Raw genomic sequence first — 20046 nt, forward strand, 5'->3', positions numbered from 1 at the left:
GCAATAAAAACCGAAACTGGCAGGGGAGTTATAGTTCAGAAAAAGTCAACAATGAACCGAAGGTTGAAGAGGCCAAGAAGGAACCGAAGGTGGATGGTGATTCCGGAGTAAGCTGTTACTACTGTGGTGGGAAAAACCACTATGCTAAAGACTGTGTGCTTAAGAAGATGGCTGAAAAGGATGATGGAAAGGATGAGGAAGCCGTGTTGCAGGAAAGGCTGGATGAGTTGAGAAAGAAGAAGTCTACCGCTAACCCTTCTATGAATGCTCTTATTGTGCAGGGTTCGGTTGCTGATGACGAGTTCGGTAGCACTGAAGTTTGGTCTACTGACTCAGAAGACGATGAAGTAAGGAAGCCTACTCATGGAAAGGCTTATGTGGCTAAGGAGGAGAGCAGTGGAGGAAGATGCTTCATGGTATCTGATGTATCTCAGATGAGAGGATACAACACCGATGGAGGAAGCGATGAACCGAAAGTGCAGGAGGACATGTGCTTTACAGCCAAACCACTCAGCCAGCAGTTCAATGAGCTTGATGAACTGATAAAGAAGGTACAATTGGTTTTTGTTTCATTTAAAGTACCACAATCCTCATATGAGAAAGAACTTAAAAATGTTAATACAAGAATTTCTCATCTAGATAGTAGCTTAACTCAAACTCGAGTCACCAATTCTAACCTAACTGATCAATTAAGCAGGGCGGCGTCGAAGAGTGAGGAGCGGCGGATGTGGATCGAGTTGAAGGAGTCTGAAATAGTTAAAATTAAAGACGAAAACATTTATTTACAAAGAGATAATTTAAAGTTGTTAAAACAGCGGAATGTTTTTTGTTTAATTGCAAAACGTCTTTATTCTAATATTACTCAGCTTCACTTAGATTGTGAGATAGGCCAAAAGATCCATCGCATGATTTTGCCCTTCCTGGAGTTTAAGGAGGATGAAATTGATGCCGAGGCTTATAACTGTGAGAGTGTGATATCGTCTGATGATGTCAATCCGACCTACATGTATGGGCTGGACAAAATTGAATCTTTCATCAAATCCAAGGACCACAAGAATATGCTTAAAAACCTTTTGGATGAAAATGATAGACTTAAACTGAGAACCGAAACCATACAAAAATTTGACTCTTTAAACGCCAACGTAAGCACAAAAAACAAAATTGATGTTGAAAATGCATCTGAGCTTAACGAGGACGACAACATGAGTGAAATTTCTGTAGAGGACACGGTTGATTGCTCAGAATTTGTGAAAAGCGAACCTGAAAACCACAAGAATCTAATTTCTGAAAATTCAGTGGAGTTTGCTCGATTGTCCCAACAAAAGTCCCCGATCTTAGTAGAGAAAGCAGTTGTGTATCAAAAGGTCCGGACCACTCCAAATCAAGTATACAAGGTCACTGGAGTAACCGAACATCAGACGGCTGAACTCGCGGCTATTGTGAACGAAGACAATGCTGATGGCTGTGATGAATTCTTCTGGACGGCTCCAATCGATAATGCTGATGAAACAGTAGGCCTGTCAGAAAGAACTTCCTGGATGAGTAAAGGTAGATACATACCTGAACCCTTGAATAAGCCAGATAATTTCGACGAGCCAAGCACCAGTGGTACGAAAGACATTCCTAAGGAGGATGAAAGTTCGGCAAAAGAAGACGTTCCTTCTACTCCCTCAGCTCAAAGCGAAACTCCTTCAGTTCAAAAGGAACCAGCCAAGGAAAAACCGAAAACAAAAGCTAATGTTCATCATCAACCAAAGCAGATGAGGAATAAGAAGCAAGAAAGAAACCAAAGATACAGGAAGAATCTCTCTGAAAGGAGACAATTCTGGCAATCCTAGAATGCATACTTCTCACATCAAGACAAGAATCTGAAGTATGAAAACAATCCTGTCGGAAAGCTTGAAAGCCACAACAACCGAAAGCCAAGGTTCGGTTCCCAAGAAAATACCAACCGAAAGCAAAGGTTTGGTTCTGAAAATGACTTCAACCGAAACCAAAGGTTCGGTTCAAAGAATGACTCCAACCGAACGCAAAGGTTCGGTTCTGAAGTCAAAAGAGAACAAAACTCTAAGGTATGTCCCTCCAATGATCAAAAGCAAAAGGGTCACCTAGAGACTCCAGCCAGGAAGTCCTCTCAATCCAAACCCACTCATTCTAATTCTTCTAGTTCTTCAAATTCTTCAACTTGCACCAGTTCATCTCCATCTTACTCTAAAGATAATTCTGTACGTTCTCAAAAATCTCATCCGTCAGCTGAACAAAAGAGCAATCAGAAGGTCAATGAATCCAAACCAGAGTCCAAACCGAACGCACCCAATCCTAACAAAGTAAAAGTTTTTACCATTAAAAGGAAAGATGAAACAACACTTATAAAACGAACATATCTTGTTGACATCTCTCTTACTGTTCCTGTTCCCATGAAAAGCTCACGTGGACCCAAGAAACTTTGGGTTCCTAAATCTGCTTAACTTTTGCAGGTTATAAGTGACGAGCAGTTCGACGAAGAATGGTACATCGATAGTGGCTGCTCACGTCACATGACAGGGAGGAAAGAGGAGCTCAGGGAATACAGATCTCTTGCAAATGGTGGCAACGTCAAGTTTGGAAATAACTCTTTCGGCACCATAAAGAGATACGGGATGATAACAAATGGTGACTTTACCATAAAGAAGGTGGCTTATGTGGAAGGACTACAACACAACCTCATCAGTGTATCTCAGCTTGTTGGAGGTACAGGTCTCAAAGTATCATTCGATGATGAAGGTTCTGAAATTATTGAGAAAAAGACAAAGAAGGTAATTCTCAAGTCCGAGCGAAAGGGTGAAATGTTTCCTCTAAACCTGAAACCCATCAAAGGAAACCCAGCTATATGCCTGTTGTCAAAAGCTCAATCTGACGAAAGCTGGTTGTGGCACCGAAGACTCTCTCATCTCAACTTTAAAGATATCAATCGACTTGTCACTGGAGGTCATGTTAGGGGTCTTCCATTGCTCAAGTTCAACAGAGATCATTTGTGTGCAGCATGCGAAATGGGGAAGCAGAGTCGTCAAAGTCACCCATCTGTAATTAACACAAAAGTTGTTGAACCACTCGAATTACTTCATATCGATTTGTGTGGACCTTTATCTATCGAAAGCATCGGTGGTAGCAAGTATATTCTTATTATTGTTGATGACTTTTCACGATTCACATGGGTGTTCTTTCTAAAGCTCAAATCTGAAGCGACTCATAAGCTGCAAATGTTCATCAAGCAGATTGAAGTACAGCTCAAGAAGGTCGTCCGAAACATAAGAAGCGACAATGGTCTGGAATTCAAGAACATGGAGTTTGAAGAGTTTCTTGCAGAAAAGGGAATTAGTCACAACTTCTCAGCTCCCTACACACCACAACAGAACGGAATTGTTGAAAGACGAAACCGATCTTTGTGTGAAGCTGCCCGAACTATGTTAAGTTTCGCTTCCTTACCTCTTTATTTTTGGGCTGATGCTATTTCTGCTGCTTGTTTTACACAGAACAGGTCCTATCTCAACAAGCAATTCACGCTCACACCTTATGAGATACTAAACAACAGAAAGCCCAATGTGAAATTTTTCCATGTGTTCGGCTCACGGTGTTTCATCTTTAACTCTAAAGAACACCGCAACAAGTTCGATGTCAAAGCCGACGAGGGAATCTTTTTGGGCTACTCTCTCACATCCAAGGCATACAGGGTCCTAAACAAGCGTTCGAGAAGAATTGAAGAGACATACTATGTGACCTTTGACGATAGCTATGTCAAAAAGCTACAGGCTAAAGAAGAATCCGCTGGGGAAATCTTTCCTCAAACTGGCCAAGTCACAGTCTCAATCGCTAACTTATACGATAAATTTCTGGAGCTCTTTGACGAACCAGAGAAAGCTTCTCTCTCAGAAGCAGGTGCAGCAGACAACAAGGTTGACCACATGAAGCAGATTGTCGAAGAAGCTGCAAGGAGAATGCATGAAGGAGGATCGACTACTGATGCCCCTCTATTTAACAATGCTTCAGTCGAGGGGGAGCCAAGCTCAAATGTCCAGGGGGAGCCAAGTTCTACAACTCCAACCGAAGGTGCAACTCCAACCGAAGGTACTTTTCCAACCGAAGGTATCTCTCCAACCGAAGGTGCTTCAATGCCTGAAAGCCCAGCACCACAAGAAACCCCTGAACCTCAAGTTTCTCATAGCTCATCAATCGAGGGGGAGCATGATGATATGACGCTTGATTACAATAGCCAATCTGAGCCAGAAGAAATGATCAATGCTGAACTAGACCCAACCTTTGATCCGAATTACCCTCCTCTTACCAAATGGACCAGAGATCATCCTATCTCTCAAGTAGTTAGTGATGTATCTGAGAAGGTTCTGACCCGATCACAACTGAAGGCAAAACAGACATCCTTATTTTCAAAGGTTGAATTTTGTATGTTTAATTCATTCATATCAAAAGTTGAACCGAAGACAGTTAACACTGCCCTCGATCACTCTAACTGGGTTCAAGCAATGCAAGACGAACTGAACGAATTTGAAAGGAACAAAGTCTGGCGCCTCATTCCAACTCCTCCAGATGCTTCGGTTGTTGGTCTCAAATGGGTCTTTAGGAGCAAATTGGACAAGGAAGGTAATGTTATAAGGAACAAGGCTCGTCTGGTGGTAAAGGGATACTGTCAGGAGAAAGGGATAGACTATGAAGAGACTTTTGCTCCAGTAGCTAGGCTAGAATCTGTTAGAATATTTCTGGCTTATGCTGCTCACAAAAACTTTGAAGTTTTCCAAATGGATGTCAAGTGTGCATTTCTCAATGGAGAACTCGAAGAAACCGTGTATGTGGAGCAACCTCCTGGGTTCGTGAACGAAAAATATCCAAATCATTGCTACATTCTGGATAAAGTTGTGTATGGCCTTAAACAAGCTCCGAGAGCCTGGTATGAAACGCTAACAAAATTTTTAAAGATGTCTAAATTCAAACAAGGTTCGGTTGACCCAACCTTCTTTCGCAAAAAGGAAGGTAACCACCTTATGATAGTTCAAATTTATGTCGATGACATCATCTTTGGCTCCACGAATCCCAGCTTAACAGCTGAATTCAGAAAGATGATGGAGACTAAGTTTGAAATGAGCTCAATGGGTCCTATTAACTTTTTCCTTGGTTTAAATATTAGACAGGGACCCGAAGGCATCTTTATCAATCAGGAAGCTTACACGAAGACTCTCCTAGCAAAGTTTGGCATGATGGGAGACTCAAAAGTCAAAGTCCCAATGGCATTCGACACCAAGCTTACCCCATCCCTAGACAAACCGGCTGTCGATATCACGCTCTATCGTCAAATAATAGGCTCACTAATGTATCTTACTGCTAGCAGGCCCGACATCATGTTTTCTGTGTGTTATTGTGCTCGATTTCAGGCGAATCCACGCGAACCTCACATGCTTGCAGTGAAGAACATCTTACGCTATCTCAAGCGCACCACCTCCTTAGGTCTATGGTATCCTTCCAACTCAGGCTTCTTCGTTCAAGCCTATTCTGATGCTGACCTTGGAGGATGTGGACTCGACAGAAAAAGCACAACTGGTGGCTGTCAATTCCTTGACAGGAAGTTGGTCAGCTGGCAATCCAAGAAACAAACGTGTGTGTCGTTGTCTACTGCCGAAGCGGAATACATTGCCGCTGCATCCTGCACATCACAAGTGATTTGGATCCAGAGTCAACTTCGAGACTATGGACTCAATATGAAGAAGATCCCACTATATTGTGACTCTGAAAGTGCAATTAGGATCTGTCATAACCCAGTGCAACACTCTAAAACCAAACACATAGCACTGAGGTATCACTTTATTAAAGATCATGTGGAAGATGGAAACGTCGAAATTCACTTCGTAAGAACCACTGATCAACTGGCTGACGTCTTTACCAAAGCTCTTCCTGAAGCATCATTCAACAGAATACTGCAAGGGCTAGGTATGATGGAATCAGAGTCAGTACCTCACACTACCTCTCAACCTCAAACATAAGAAGCGAAACCAACCGAACGTTCGGGTTCGGTTAAACCATGTGTCTCGCTCATCACTTCAAAGGTAGTTTTTCTCTGTTGTATATTTCTTGTACAATTTTGTTTTCCTTGTGTTAAAAGCATTTTCCAAATTGCATGTCTAAATCCATTGGTTTCTCAAAATTTTCCAAAACCGAAACCTACCGAAGGTTCGGGTTCGGTTTTTCAAAATTTCGTTGAACCGAAACCAACCGAAGGTTCGGGTTCGGTTTTTCAAAATTTTGTTAAACCGAAACCAACCGAACGCTCGGGTTCGGTTTTTCAACCTTTTCCCAACCGAAACCAACCGAACGTTCGGGTTCGGTTTTTCATATTCTCTTCCAAAGTTTTTTTTTTAAGTCTAATTTTTCTCTTACTTATTTTTTCTTATTTTTTTTCTTACTAATTTTTTCCTTTTATTTTTTATATACACCTCCAAAACTCCAAAAATATTTTTTTTTTCTTGTGTATTCGTTCGTTTATGGGGATATGATTGCTGAATTACTTAAGTGTCCCTAGAAGCATGCTGCTGTATGTGCCCCAAGCCTCATAAGATTTTGAATAATAGCCTTCATGACCTGGTATACACAAACCTTGTCTTCCCAATAAGGCTAACACATTTATTCTAATCGTGAGCTACCTCACTCTCATCTCACATGAGTTAAGAGTTTCCTGCTTGGTCCTTATTTTCGCAGCAGAGGTACTATGTTTTCTTACACCATCTCTATTACACTTCTCCATCACATTCGTTTCATCAACGTAACCCTTAAGACTCTCAGAAATTACCACTGAGGTTTATGGTTACACAACATCTGTGTTTATGATCTTAGTTTCGTGTCACTACGAGCTGAGTGAAACCCAAAATTCAACACCTAATGAATTGACGGTGAACAATTAATTTGCTCAAGCTTTCACTAAAGAATTGACGAATGTACCTTCATGAAATCTCAAAATTTTATTCCTATTAAATTGTTAAACACCATAACATTTCTTCCCTTGGGATCCAATTTTAAATTTTTTATCTGAGATTTTATTTTTTATACCAAGCCAATTTAAAATAAATTCATACCTACTTGTTCAACAGGCTACACTGGTCTCACAAGTACTTTGTTCACTTTCTTTTCTTATTTCAAGAATAGAATTGCTGAATCAAAGCGGAAGCCACCCTTATTTAGCCAAATTAAAAGAAGCCTTTCAACATTTATTAATAAATGTTTGATTGTAATTCAATGGGAATCCACACTAACACTTTAAGGTCTCTCTTGACCTTGAAGGAAGAGATTCGTGCCCGGGATCATCAGTTTCGTGTCATTATTGACATCACAGTACATCCTTAAAAGAGTTGCTTTATTTCTCTTTCTTTTACACTCTTTGCACGAAAATCTTTGATTTTCCAAAATTCCGTTACTAATTTTTACAGGCTGTATTATTACTTGGTGGTTAATTATGAAGCTATGGTCAAAAACACTCCACGTGGGTATTTAATTCAAAAGCTGCCATTTAAAAAGATAAGACGCAAGGTTGCTGACTCGGCGGGAGTTAAATGGCTTGAAATTCAAACGACGGTAAAAAGGGGGCGCGTGTGAATTTGAAACGCCCTTACTTTTACTAACATTAAGGACGCGTGTGCGAAATCCAAGCGACATCCTTCTGGCATTTAAAGGCGCGTGCGGATTTGAACCGTTTTTCTTCTGAAACGGCGCTTGTTGGGTAGCGTGATCCTAGGAATCTGACATTATCTCTCCTACGTGATCATCGCATAGAAGATATGAAACGATTTTTCTCTCTCCAATCCCTCACTATAAAAGGCAGTCTACAACACCATTTACCTTTTTACTGCTTCCGGATTTTCTAGAGAGCAAAAACCTCCCAAAAGCTTTACTGTTCATCTTCTTCTTCGACTACCTTCAACAATGGCAGAATCTTCTTCCGTCCATGCTACATCACACATCCTTCCCATTCGTCCGCAACAATGCTTGGTGATCGATCTCAATCCTCTGGCATACGACTCCTACATGTCGCCGATCATTGAGTGCCTGAAGTACTCTCAAATCGCCACCGCTCTCTCCAGGATCGAGTCTGTGCCCATGGTGGCCCTATCGCAGGTTTATGTGACTGCATATTATGACAAAGCAGTCGACCGGGTGTTCTTCGAGATTGCTGAACACAAGACATCTGTTTCTCAACAGCGTTTCTGCACAATGCTAGGGTTGGCTGTTGACCCCTCGAGAATAAATCCGGAGACGATTCCGGTTGGGCATCTGTTTAACATGTTTTACAACACGGGGTACACGGAGGTCCTCACCTCCGTCGCTAAGTTCAAAAAGTAAACTAAACTATTCCTAAGCACTAAGGAATAGCAACAATTGTTCAAATCTAAAACTAAACTATTCCTAAGCACTAAGGAATACACTCCAATCTTGGTTACAGGCGACGATCTTCTGTTCCCCATGATTAGATTGATCCTTCCTTGCTCCACATCCCTACTTCTTCTTAGTCCCTGCACATTAGAACAAATGTGATAACCACAACCGGTATCAAGAACCCAAGAAATAGCATGATTAGAATCGTTAGATTTGATTGTGTATATACCTGCGAAAGATGGCTTGATCTTTCCTTCTTTGATTGCTTGCAGGTAATCCGGGCAGCTTCTCTTCCAGTGTCCTATCTTGTGGCAGTGGTGGCACTCTGCCTCCTTCGGGTTAGAGCAGGGCTTAGCGGGATCAACTTTGGTCCCACTAGAAGAGGCACCATCTCGGGCTTTCACCTTGCGATAGTTCTTCGATGAAGCTTTCCTCTTCTTTCCCTTCCCTTGTCCAATAGCCAAGACAGGAGCAGCGGGGGGATTGGGAGTGGATGCAACAGACTTGTCCTTGAAGTTGCTCTCAGCAACCCTCAAGATACCTTGGAGCTTGCTTAGGGTGACCTCTTCTTTGTTCATGTGGTAGGTCATCCTAAATTGGTTGTACATCGGAGGCAAAGAGTGAAGCACCATGTCGATCGCCAAGTCCTCACCGAAGTCAACATTTAACTTGCGAAGGCGGTCGACATACCTTTGCATCTTTTGCAAGTGCATGGTAAGAGATTCTCCATGACCTATCTTTGCGGAAATCATGTTAGTGAAAATCTCGTACCTCTCTTGTCTAGCGTTTTGGTGGTACCTCTCCAATAAGTTTTGATGCATCTCGTACGGGTACATGTCCTCGTAGGACTTTTGGAATTCGGAGTTCATGGTGGCGATCATGATGCAATGTACCTTCGTTGCATCTCGCTCATGAGTTTCAAAGGCGGTGATTTCGGCGGGAGTAGCAATTTCGGGGTTGATTTTCTCGAGCTTCTCATCGAGGACATACTCCTTATCGTCATAGCGAGCAATGGTGCGAATGTATCTTATCCATTCGCTAAAGTTCGTTCCATCGAAGGTGACCTTTTGGCAAAGGCTCATCAACGTGAAAGAACTAGCAGCAGCGTTGTTTGTGTTTGACATCTACAATTAGAAAAGGACAAAAATAGATTAGAATAAGAATCCCTAATTATCACCCAATAAGAAAATTAGGGCTAGGATCCAACAATAACATTTACATACTAGAAAAGGGATGCCGTAATCTAACATGCAAATAAATTGAAGGTAAGTGAATGACGATTCACTAATTCTCCATCACAAAACTTAAACTATTAGTCCTAAGTGTTTTTGAGAATTCCTAGGTCCGGATGAGATACATTGAAACTATTCAATGGCATGTTTAAATCTCGATATGCCCCTCTCGTTTGTGACTGGGATGCCGAGGATCACAAAGCGGGTGTGAATTACCATGCAAATTCACATGGTGCCTTCATTGTAACAATCACCTATTCGATGTGCCGGTAAACCACACACGCTCCATCGAACTATGATAAACAATGAATCACCCTTTGCCACCTTCGCTTAGAACCAATTAGTGTGCCGGTAAACCACACACGCTCCACTAACATCTTAGCAAGGTGCAAAGTGTAATTTCATGGGATTGCATCAATTCACTTTTCCTAAAGTAACTAGGATTGGGAAATTTTGGAAAAATATGTGTAGTTACTTTGTATTTCTTATTATACTTTTAATGAGAGAATTAGGTTGCCCTATCCTACCCGTTCGGCTAACGACCCTCCACCAATCAAGCAAGCGGTGGGTGTGAGTGTACACCCATTAAGCGCCATTTTATAGGCCGCAACCTTATACCCACCTTATAGATCGGCTTCGTGAATGAGGCCTACTAACGGTAAGACTAGCATTTAGTTATACATATATATATTATTCTAGTAATATCATATTAGTATAGGGTTGTATTTTAAAACTTTTAAAATCTAGGGTTTGAAATTTAAGTTGTCTAAATTAAAGCTTTTAATCACAAAAGTAAATTTCAAAACATGAGGGTAGGTTTTAAACATTTAAAACATGGAGGATCAAATAACAAATAATTCCAATTAACAATTAATATCCTAATTATCTATATTTGATTTATTCAAGATTTCTTTGAAAGATAATTACCAAAATAGTTAAATAATTAATTAATTATCATATAAGGAAATTAAATATTTAATTAGTTGATAATTACCTTTTTCTAGATCAAGATAATAGTCATATTTATCATAAAATCGGATTTAGGTTGATCTATTATGATTAAGGTAAGTTTCCATAAGATAAACACAAAGAAATCCCGAATCTGGTCATTCCTGACGCCTGGACTCGCCGAGTGCACAAGGGGACTCGCCGAGTCAGGCCTACTCGCCGAGTCCACCTTGGGACTCGCCGAGTCAGTGACACAGAAACCAAAAAATCGAATTTTGCAGGTTTGTTTCAGTTAATCAAGCAACAATTTAAAGAAAACCAAGCTAGGCTCTGATACCACTAATGGGTTTTAGCCATAAGAACTTTCCTATGTGCGCATGCAAAACCCTAATGCTTGGATCTAGGCTTTCTACTAAACATGCTTTTGAATCCAAGACTTCTAATGACTAATTAGGTTAAATAACAACATTGAAACAGATCTAGAATCATACCTTTGAGTTCCTTGTTGATCTTGAGGTCTTGGAGCTTCTAGAGTCACAAGTGTCACTCCTCTAATGGCTTACAAACACCAATAGCAACAAGAATGATTTAGGAGAGAGGAGAGGGGAGGAATTCGACCAGAGTTCTCTTGCTTAATCAGAGGTGTCGAATTCCCTATGTCATGGGGTCTATTTATACTTGTAGACTCCTTAAGGGTTACAACCTAAACCCTAATTGGATAATCTTCTCTTAAGGCTATCCAAATCCATTCCATAGATAAGTATATGGACGATTTTAGCTATCCTAATACTCTTAGAATTCATCCAAAACATATCCTAATGGATTTACAGTCTAAAGCTTAACTATCAAACAATTGACATTTTATACCCCTTTATTTAATTAATCTCTTTAAGTCACCAAATTAATTCTAATTAATTCTATGACTTATATTAATCAAATATATTATTCATTATATTATTCTCATAATATATTAATAATATTTACTCTCTCTTAATAAATCATTCTATCAAGTTGCTATGGTGAAGGCAACCCAAAAGGACCATGCACAACCGGGTCAAGTACTTGCCCAATATAGTTGCAGCCTTAGACACTATTCCAACAGAAACTACCCCACCTCATACTCAACCTCAACATACCCCAACCATAACACCCCCAGCTTCACCACCCCCTCCATCTCCAGAAAATGCCTCTGATGGAGACGACACTTACCTTGGCGGGGAACACATGAACTTTGATTCGGTCTACTATAGTCCGTTTCAGGTTCAGAGTGACGAGGAGGATGATGCTCCAGTGACAAAGAAGCATCTTAAAGAGCTTAACGAGAAGGTTAATCTACTTCTCGCCTCCTCTTCCAACCAGCAGTCCTCTCTTTCTGAAGCTGCGCTTCAGAAGATTGTTGACGCCTTCTCCAGGGCTCAACATGATTCGGTAGCCTCAGCCACTGCTGCCATCAAAGCCTCTAACAAAGCCTATGAGGCTGCGACCGAAAAAGTCGATAAACTATTCTCAGACGCCTCTTCTTATCTGAAGTCACTGCAAGAGAGTGCGGATGCCACCAAGACAACTTTGGAACCGATTGTTCAGCAATTGGCCAAGTTCGTCTCAACGAAGTTGACTTCGTTTGCTGCCCTTCGACAAAACATAAGCGAAGACAACTCGGCCCTTCGTGCCTCCATCGATGCGCGCCTCGCTAAGTTACAGGAGGATCTCGCAGCCGAAAATTCATTGATGGACGTTCTGGCGAACAAAACAACCGCCCTAAAGATCAAGAGCACGCTGCTTTCAAACTCACAACAACAACTTGAAGCTCTTCGATCCGAAAGGGAGGTCATCAAGACATGTGTTTCGGATGTACACGCCGTCTTATCCAACATCCTGGAAGCACACGATCCGATTCTAAACTATTCGGTGAGGAGAACCCTTGCTGAAAAACTTGCTCCTGCCTTGGCCCTTCTCAGCAAAATCGAAGGCCTTCCGAGTTTCGTGTCCATTCCGAAACAAGGGGGAGATGAGAAGAAGAACGGATCGAAACCACCTCCTTCCTCCAAAGCTACTCACACAACCGAACCACCTCAGACTGGTCAAGCTTCGGGTTCGGGTGTGAAGAACAAAGGGAAAAACATAGCTGAGGAAGATGAAGATGAAGATGAAGACAGGGAGACCATTGCGGACATGTTGAAACGAAAGAACAGTCGCAATGTGGATGAAGATGTAAATCGTGTGGCGCGAGAGGCTGAAGAAGCCGAACGCAAGCAAAAGGAAGCCCACGATCTCCTCGAGAGCAGGAAGACTCTATTCCCTGCATGGACTCGGGAGAGATTGTTTAAAGAGGCCATAGACACTCCCAGCATTTTATGGCTCGAGCCGGTTATCTCGTTCGACTGCAATAATACTGTCGACTCGCAGTTCGACATGCCGCTGACTCGAAAGGCGTTTATCTTCCACGCCTTCTCAAACATCTTTGAAGTCCCTCATCCGAACGCTGAGCTTGACAGGGAGCTCATCGACTTCTATCTGGCGGCTGCTCGTCCTCAGTACCTAACTTGGAGCGCCCAGAAGATTGTGAACATTCGGGTACTGAAGCCTTACACCGAAGGTCGTTTTATAAACATTCGGTTCAAGGTGATTCGGGGATCTGCAAGAACTACTCATCTTATCTCCCTGGCAGATCTACCGAACTTAAATCCTCATGATTGGATTGTCCTGTATAATATCCTTTTGACTAATGAAGCCGAATATGGTCCCATTATAGACCATATCAAAAGGATGTTAGCCTGCTACATCATGGAGGTTGCCCTAATGGATCAGGAGGTCGCCACAGTCTTCAAGAAGAAACCGAAGATAGCTCCTGTGGGATCGGCCAGTGATCTCAACCAAATGCAAATGGGCAAGATAGATCCGAGACGCAACTCGGTTATGTTCACTAGAGCCGAAGGACAGAAATGTCTCTTCGCTTTAGCTGACAAACACCTTTACACCACTGCTTGTCTGGAGCACGTGTTATCAATCATCAAGAGGTGTAAAGAGAATTCGGCTGATGATGTCAAGTACTTTAACGACATGATTCAATGGTACATCCGGTTTAGACAGACGATTCTCTCGCTCACCAAATGTCTGTTTAACACTATGAAGAAGAAGGTACCTGCTTCAGCTGCTGGCCCAAGTAACAAGTGAAGGTCTCGCTCCAAGTGATGCAAAGGGGGGGATTGTTGGGCTGAAGATTATTTTGAAGTGTTGCGTCGTTGGGCTCGATAGTTTATTTATTTTGTATTCCGGTTTGGGCCTGTCCAACCGAGAGCCTACTATGTTTAATATATAAGTATATGCTTGCATGCATATTAGGTTAACGATTGATACGATAATTCTAGAGCGTAACGATAGTATTTCCAGATTTCTTTAATCGTTCTTGTAACCTACCAATCCTCTACAGTTGATGTTCTTAATCGAGCTCTTCTGAGGATTTTGTTTTAATCATTCGACTCGTTTGATTCACACTTGTCTCATTCTTATTTTCGTGTTCTTACAGTTTTATATTTATTTGCCTGTTTGAGATCTAATCGATCTTCATAGATTTAAAGGTTTTAAATCTCAACACAATGCAACTTCAATATTGTTGAAGCGGGAAGGCACAGAAAGCTTCAATTTCAAGTGTTAGAAGAGTTAAGGAATGACTCTTATTAGAATACAAGGATATACAAGTACAAAACCAAGGCTTTCCATGACAAGTCCTTCACCCGAAAACCTTTCAAGCCGGGACACAAGGTCTTACTCTATTATTCCCGTTTAAAGTTGTTTCCTAGAAAATTGAGGTCAAGATGGATAGGTCCATTCGTTTTGCTAAAAGTCTTTGAACACGGAGCTGTTGAAATCCAAAGTGAAGAAATGGGGAAAGTCTTCAAAGTCAGTGGGTATTGTTTTAAACCTTTCTATGAAGGTTTTAACGCAAATGTTGTCATCTATTTGGATGCCCCAGTGTACTGAAATCGAGAAGGAACGGGGCATCCAAATAGATGGCCGTAGATCCGGGCTCTACAACTCCTAAATGAACAGATCTAGGGATATCTCGACCTATTAAGGCATCCATACAACTATAAGGTTGGAAAATACATCAAACTAGCCCTAGAAATGTTCTAATGGAGGTTTTAAGCATAAACAGAAGGATTCCGAGAAATACCTCAATGAACTCTGATTTTGACCTTGGATCTTTGCTCTACACCTCTTCTCTTTGGTCCTTTCTTCTTTTTCTTCTTCAAGCCTTTAAGAATCCACACAAAAACACTTTAATCAATCAAGGGATGGGTTTAGGGTTTCTTACAGCTCTCTGAGGGTGAAGGAGGCGAGTTTGAGGCACATAACACTGCTTAAATAGGGAGCAAACCCGGGGATTTAGGGTTTCTTCCTGGCAGGCATACTTGTCGAGTCCCGAATATGGACTCGTCGAGTCGCCGACTTACACGTGCTCGAAATCCCGTCCCTACTCGCCGAGTCCCTCTTGAAAACTTCTAAATAAATGTCATGGAAGCAACATACCAGAGACGGGTCGTTACACATTCCAAGGTTCCGAGACATAAAAGTAGTTGAAAACTACAAAAGAGTATGCGTAGGAAAGTTTCTTCAACCAAGTTTGTGTGCAAATCCACGCTTACTGCATTGGGAGTTCTCGATGGAGTTACTCAATTGTTTCGTAACATCGGGTGGGAGAATTTTCTCAATCTCATGGCACCTACATGCCAACTTCCTACTAGAGAATTCCTAGTTGTCTGTGGATTAGACAACGAGAGAAAAAAGTTGCACTCCAACTTATGGGGGGAGCCGATGCACATCGATTTCTCAAGGGTAAATGACATCATGGGCTTACCTTCCACGAACACATTCGTGGCTTTCAATTCACTGCCTTCCGACTTCAACCATGAGACTTTTTGGACAGAAATTACCGGTGGGATCTTTTCTTGTGTCGGTCGCGATAAGGCAACCTCCATCATTCACCCATGCCTCCGCATTGCCCATCGTATCTTGTTGTGCACCGTATTTGCTCGTAAAGAAGTCGATCAAGTCATGAAGATTGAGCTATTCTTCCTTTGGTGCATGAAAAGACGTGAAAACCCTCCGATTCCGGATTTTGCATTGTTCTTTTTCTACAAATGTGCACTCATGAAAACTAAAGCGTCCGATGATATTTACTGGAGGATTTGTCACCCGTTTAGCCCACGGTCTTGACATCAAGCTCCCAGACGACCACACACTGGTAGACAACAAAATTCTTTTGGATGAACGAGTTCTAACAAACATGCATCACATTCGTTGTCGGAGTGGAGACGGTTTCACATGGTTTTGTCCTCAAGGGGTAGGATATCTCATTATTCCCGACCCTCGAGTCTCCAACTTCACTTTCCACGATCGCACTCAGTGGAGACTCGAGAGAACCATCACCCAGACGTTTAGTGAGGACACACACCATGCTCAAGGCGATGTTGGGGATGCACTTGGATAATGATTCTGGCGATGAGCCCAACCATGGTCCCCAACAGACCCAACCACAAGCGCCCCCAGATATTACCAACTCCCCCAACCCCCCCCCCCCCCCCAATTTTGTTGAACGGTTCGAGGCTCTTTGTGTCTCCAACCAAATCATGTTACAACAAATGCATCATATGTGGGACTACACCAATCACATAACCATTTTAAAAGTGTACCACTTCCTCCTCCATATCCATACCCTCCCCCTACTTATCATTATCTCCTCCACCTTTCCCTTACCCTTACCCTCAATACCCTTATCCCCCTATCGACCCCCCGATTTAGGTACTTTCGCCTTGCCCCAAGCATTGAGGACAATGTTTATTTCTAAGCTTGGGGTGGGGTATTCCATTTTTCTTTTTGCTTTCTCATGCATTTTAATTAGGTTGCATAACATTTTAGTTTTAAGCTAATTTGAATTCATTATTTTAGTTTATAAAATTCCAAAAAGAGTTTATTTATTTATTTTTTTTCTTTTTATTTTTGCATAACATTCCTCTTACATAATTTTTATTTCCAAATATAATATATATAGCCTAGTAGGTGTTCGGCAAAAATATATGATGCAAGAGGAAAATAATAATGAAATTTCGAAAATAATAAAAGTAAATCAAGTTAGGTGATGATTAAGAACATTATAATAAATATATAAAACAAAACGACGGCTATGGTGGGTTTGAGTATATATATATATATATATATATATATATATATATATATATATATATATATATATATATATATATATATATATATTTGTCATCTTTTTACCAAAAGGGGTATGAGGATACGATGTGTTTTTATGGAAAAAAAATATGTGAATCTAAAAGAAAGATATGAAAAGATTTTGTAAATTGGAATGGTCAACAAAAAGGACATATGAAGTGGTGGACATAAAACGCCATTTAGTTTTTCCCTTTGAGTAGTTGAGTGTCAGTCGGGTCTTGAGACCACAAGATTGTCAATGTAAACATTGGCAAGAAGGGTGGGGGTCTCAATTTACATTGGCAAGAAATATGGGACCAAGGCTATGTATAATCACTTGGTTTGTGGCTAGAAATGACAAATTAAATAATCTTCAGCCAAGTAATAATCGGACGGGTCGTCCTATTAAAACTACAAACGTGTATCTGTGATAAGTGGGGACAAACGTGTATCTGTGTTAAGTGGGGCTTTGGAAAACTAAATAATTTTCAACCAATTAATAATCGGATGGGTCCTTCTATTAATACTACAAATAAGTGGGCCTTTGGAAAACGTGAGTTACAAATCAATCATATAACCATTTTCATTTTAATCTAAATAATAATGCCGATTGGAATGGAACAAACCGCATATCACGGGTGGATGGGTTATGGGTGATATATTGCGAATGAACACTACATCGATCGGGTATAAGGTGGTGTCGTGTCCATCCCCTACGAGACCATCTTTACACATTTTTTTTCCTTTCTTTTTAAATTGATTTAATTGATCATCGGATTATATATATATATATATATATATATATATATATATATATATATATATATATATATATATATATATATAATCCGATGATCAATTAAATCAATTTAAAAAGAAAGGAAAAAAAATGTGTAAAGATGGTCTCGTAGGGGATGGACACCACACCACCTTATATATATATATATATATATATATATATATATATATATATATATATATATATATATATATATATATATATAAAAGTTTATAACCCGTGGAAACACGGTTACAAAATTTATTAAAGTTTTATAGTAAAAACTTAAAATTAATAATCAATTATTTTAAATATATTATTAATTAAGAGATTTTTTAGTTATATAAAATTATAGTCATTGATTTAAATAAATATGTGAAGTTATATCATTTTATAATTTGTATTAACTTTTATTCTATTGTTATGAATTTAATTTAATTAGGGTGAAAATTTTAAATTTTGAAATTTAAAATGGAGAATCAATATGTTAAAAATGACATGCATTAATTAGGAGAAATAATAGGATGACACATGGCAAAAGGAGAATAAAATATGTATTAATTAAGAAACCTAAAAGGGTGACACACGTCAAAAGGAGAATAAAATTATTCATTTATTAGAATATATATATATATATATATATATATATATATATATATATATATATATATATATATATATACTCTAATAAATGAAAGTTTTTTTTGCCACTTTTCATATTCTCATTCAATCTATCACATGTAATTTTATGGTAACTTTAAATTAATTTTTATTCCACTTGTCATTTTATGGTTTTTCTATTTATTAAATGCCAAATATTATTTAAATCTAATAATAAATGCATATCAATTTCATTAATGGACTTTCCTGTTTCATTAATTTCCTTTATTTATTTATCTAAATTATTTTTTTTAAATTTAAAAGACAAAAAAAAAACACTTTAATTTTTATCATTCAATTCTCACTTTTCTTATAAATTCAAACTTCTCAAATATTTTGAATTTTATATTAATTTTTTTTAAATAAACCCATGTGATACATGGGTCTCACACCTAGTATATATATATATATATATATATATATATATATATATATATATATATATATATATATATATATATATATATATATATATATATATATATATATATATATATATATATATAGGTTCAGGTTTATTTAAGACCATTCTAATTTTGTGAGACCGTGAGACCAAATCTAAAAATAATTTTAAAATGCAAAATAAATAGAAAAATCCAAAAATTCTTTTTTTTAAATATTATTTGCGGAACTTGAATTAACTAAAAAAATAAAAAAAATCCCGTTTATTTTTGAAAAATACGTGAAATATTCTAAATAGAATATTACACTGACATATTCTAAAAAATAATTTTAAAATGCAAAATAAATGGAAAAATCTAAAAATTCTTTTTTTAAATATTATTTTCGGAACTTGAATTAACTAAAAAAAATAAAAAAAAATCCTTTCTTTTTGAAAAATACGTGAAATATTCTAAATAGAATATTACATTGTACATATTCTAAAAATAATTTTAAAATGCAAAATAAATGGAAAAATCAAAAAATTCTTTTTTTAAATATTATTTTTGGAACTTGAATTAACTAAAAAAAATAAAAAAATAAAAAAAATAAAAAAATGCGTCTCACGGTCTTACAAAATTAGGCCGTCTCACATGAACCTAACCCTATATATATATATATATATATATATATATATATATATATATATATATATATATATATATATATATATATATATATATATATATATATATATATATATATATATATATATATATATATATATATATATATATGGTCAAAAAAAAGTGTAAAGATGGTCTCATACGGGATTGACATCTATTGTGCGGACATGTGGACAATACTATTATGTGACAATGATAAAGAAAATATGTTGTTTGTTATGTGAATACGTTCAATCTTACATAACTATTGTCATTATCACACATTCTCATTAATTAAATTGTCTATAAGGTTATTATAGTCATTTGTTTATTATTCTCATTCTGTCAGAATGTTGTCAGAATGTATATTAAGTCGTAATCTGTAAGAATGTAAATGATTAAAAAACGATGCGTGAGAACAAAAATGAATAAGAATTACTGAGAATGCATGAAAATAATGATAGTTGTGTAAGGTTGAACACATTCACATTAGCGAACAACCTATTCTCTTAGTAATTGTCATATAATAGCATTGTCCATATGTCCGCACAATAGTTGTCCATCCACAATATAACTTAGTATCTCTCTCTCTCTCTCTCTCTATATATATATATATATATATATATATATATATATATATATATATATAGTATCTCTCTCTCTCTCTCTCTATATATATATATATATATATACACACACACACACATTAGTTTATAACAATGAGAACCACAGTTTTAAAATTAAATAAACTTTC

This window comes from Lactuca sativa, chromosome 5 (genome assembly GCF_002870075.4).
Source record: "Lactuca sativa cultivar Salinas chromosome 5, Lsat_Salinas_v11, whole genome shotgun sequence".
Taxonomy (NCBI): domain Eukaryota; kingdom Viridiplantae; phylum Streptophyta; class Magnoliopsida; order Asterales; family Asteraceae; genus Lactuca; species Lactuca sativa.